The sequence below is a fragment of the Elephantulus edwardii genome, unplaced genomic scaffold (genome assembly GCF_000299155.1).
Source record: "Elephantulus edwardii isolate Elephantulus edwardi_28Jun2011 unplaced genomic scaffold, EleEdw1.0 scaffold00484, whole genome shotgun sequence".
Taxonomy (NCBI): Eukaryota; Metazoa; Chordata; class Mammalia; order Macroscelidea; family Macroscelididae; genus Elephantulus; species Elephantulus edwardii.
In genome coordinates, this window is record NW_006400234.1 from 607,482 (window position 1) to 611,272 (window position 3,791).

Sequence of the window (3,791 nt, forward strand, 5' to 3'; positions counted from 1 at the left end):
AAAAATTTTATTTTATTCATTTTAATGAACATTTATAGAGATTTTGGCTTTCCATTCATTCATTGATGCATTTTTCTCCCTGCCCACTCCTCCCCACCCCCTAGTTCACTCTTCTTTTTGAAAAGTAAAAGTATTTCTAATTAATTATATCTAAATCAGAATTGACAGCACTTCACAACAACAATAAATCAGAATCATGCCATTAAAAGAGCGAAGGAAATGTAGTTTCTAAGATGCAAGCTTCTGAGATACAGAAATCCTGATGTTCTTTGTATTGTAGTTGGGTGGTATCAAATCAGCTAAGACTGATTGTGTTCCCCTGAACAATGAAGTAGCACATTGCTCTATCTTTCATGATCCTCATCATCTGTAATACGTTTGAGGCCATTGCTGCAGTCACTGTGTCAATCCATCTTGCCGATGGCCTTCCTCTCTTTATGTTATCTTCCCCCTCTTCCAGCATGATGTATCTTTACAAAGACTGGCTCCTCCTTACAACATGTCCAAAGTATGTGAGATGAACTTTCAACATTCTTCATCTAAGGATTAATTTGATGACACTTCCTCCAAGATAGACTCACTTTCTTTAGAAAGTCTATGGGCTATTTAATACTCTTCTCCAACACCACAATTCAAAGCATCAATTCTTTTTCTGTCATCCTTACTCACTGTCCAACTTTCAGATGCATAGGAAGTAATTTAAAAGAATATGGCTTGCATGAGGCACACCTTAGTCTTTGAACTAACATCCTTACAATTTTGTAATTTGATATCATTGACAACAGATTTGTTTAATGAGTATTTTTTATTTCTTGACTTCTGTTACCATGAATATTGATTGTAGATCCATGTAGATTTAAATAATTAGCAACTTCAATATTTTCTCTATCATGTTGCCTGTAGGTCCAATGGTGACACCCAATCTACCTGCAGTAAGCGTTTCAAGTCCTCTTCATTTTTTACAAGTGACGTTGTGTCATCTGAATAACATAGATTGTTGATAAATCTTCAAATTCTGATGCTACATTCTTCTTTCTGTAGTCTGGATACTTGAATGATTTTTTTTCAGCATACAAATTGATTATGTATGGAAAAAACACACACAATTTATGTACACCTTTTCTGATTTTCAAACATGAAGTGTTCTTTGTTCTATCCAGGAAATGGCTTCTTGATCTTTGTAGAGATTTCTCCTTCTTTTCAACATTAGCCATAATTTGTTATGATCCTCACAGTCAAATGGCTTTACATAGCCAATTTTGTTGTCCTGTGCCCTCAAGTTGCTGGACTCATAATTGTTCTATGTACAACAGGTCTGAAAACTTCCCTGACTCTGAAACTTTTCACTGACTCTGACACACCTAGCACACTGTCCTAGTCACTGTATCCATCTTATCCAGGGTCTTCTTCTCCTGCGCTGTCCCTCTACCCTCTGAGCATGACGTCTTTTATAAGGATAGGTCCCTCCTGGCCACATGTCCAAAGTATGTGAGATGGAACTTCAAACTCCTAGCCTCCAAGGAAAAACTTGGTTTCACTCTCTCCAAGAAAGACCTGTTTGTGTTCTTGGCAGTCTATGGTATGTTCAAGACTCTTCTTCAGCACCACAACTCAAAGGAATCAATGAGTCTTCTATTATCCTTAGTCATTATACAGCCCTCTGATGCCTAGTAAGTGCTTGCTAAGACATGAATTGGATCAGGTGCATATTAGTCTCTAAATTGACATCATAGCTTCTCTGTACTCTGGAAAGATCCTTGACAGCAAATTTACCTTCATCTTTTGATTTCCTGACTGCTGGTGTCAAGAACACTGATTGTGGGGGCTGAGCAAGCTCTGCTAGCAACCTCAATCTCTTCTCCATCAATTATGATACTTCCAATTGGCCCAGTGGTGAGAATCTTTACATTCTTGATGTTAAGCTTCAATCCATATTGAAGACTAGAGTCCTTGACCTTCTGCAGCAAGGCCCTCCTCAGTTTCAGCAAGCAAGATTGCGTACCTGCAATATGTAGGCTGTTGAAGAGTCGTCCTCTAATCCTGATGCCACATTCCTCCTCATAAATTCCAGCCTCCTGAATGATCTGTTTTGCACAAAGATTGAAAAGGTATGGAAACAGAATGCATTCCCTTCTTGATTTTGAATCATGTAGTGTTTCCTTGCTCTGTTCTGAAGACTGCTTTCTGGTCCAAGTATAGGTTTCACATAAGCACAATCAAGTGTTCTGGGATTTCCATTCCCCTCAAGGTAAACCACAATTTGTTGTGATCAACACAGCCAATACAACACAAATAAACATTTTATTGCTGTTTTTATATTTTTTTTCTGCTAACACTAGAAGCAAACCAGTTATAAAAAGTGTTCAGTCAATATTGTCTCAAATGCTGTAGAAGTCCATGATTTCTGGCATCAACAGCTCCTCTTGTGTTCAGTCCCCTAGTTCCACTATGTCCCTTGGGTTTGACGCTTTACTGGAAGGCCTCTCAGAGACTTGGACCCATCAAGGCAATACTCAGATGATCATAGGTATGCAGGGTAGCTTTGCAGAAACTGGTGAGCAATGGGCCAGGGTTCTATGGGCTGTTAGTTGTGGCATAGATAGTTAGTGACTGTGAGTGATGCTGGCTAGTAGAGCAGAGAGCGGTGAACAAACAGACCAGGCTGGAATCAGTTAGATGCTGAGTTCCAGGCACATGAGCATTCCAGAAGAGAAAGCATCTAGCTTTTGGGTCCCATGAGTTTATATAAACCTCTAGTAAGGTGGAGCTTGCATCCCATCCCAATCTTCTCTCCTTAATACAATAATTACTTCAGCACAAAATAATTGGGACATTTGAACGATCAACCTTGGACACCCAGAGCTGGTATTCTCCGCTTTCAGCCAATGTCCATTTTAAATCAGCAATTTGAGATATATCTTTCATGCCAGAACCACTTCTGAATTCAACTTGAATTTCTGGAAATTTTCTGTAGATGTACTACTATGTTGTTGCTGTTGTGTGCCATCGAGTCATAGCCGACCCTCCAGTGGATTTTCAGAAGTTAATCACACAGGAGGAGATTGTCTATCCTTCTCCAAAGGAACAGCTGGTGGCCTTGAGCAGCTTGTGTTCATGATTGCAGCACAGCTTCTTGACACTAGGCCACCAGAGTTCCCAGAGATTATAAACACCTAGGTCAGTATAATGTACAAAATAAGTTCCAAAAGTGTACGTTGTTGGTATTGTTATGTGACAGTCACTTGTGACTCATAGTAACCCTATGTATAATAGCCCTGAAACTTGCTCTGTCTGGTACAACTCTATTATCTCTGACATTCCCTCATTACCCAAGTCACTGAATCAATCCATCTCATCGATGATCTTCTTCTCTTTCTCTGTGCCTTCACCCTTGTATGCATGATGTCCCTTTCCAAGGACTGATCCCTTCTTGCATCATGTTCAAAGTATATCATATGGACCTTCAGAATCCTTGTCTCTAAGAAGGAGCCTGGTTTCACTCACTCCAGGATGAACCTGTTTGTTCTCCTAGCAGTCTGTGGTGTATCCAATACTCTTTTCCACCACCACAACTCAAAGGTATCAATTCTCCTTTTATCATCCCTAGTCATTGATCCCAACATAAGGAGCTACCATCAGCTGATATGTTTGGAATCACAGAAGCCATGGAACTTCATATATAAGTTATTAGATGGACGGCAGGTAAAAGGGAGATAGATGTGAAGGGAGGGCGTAGAAGTGGCTGGGTATCCTGGTGGATGATGGAGCAGGGAAATAAGTGGGTAAAGACG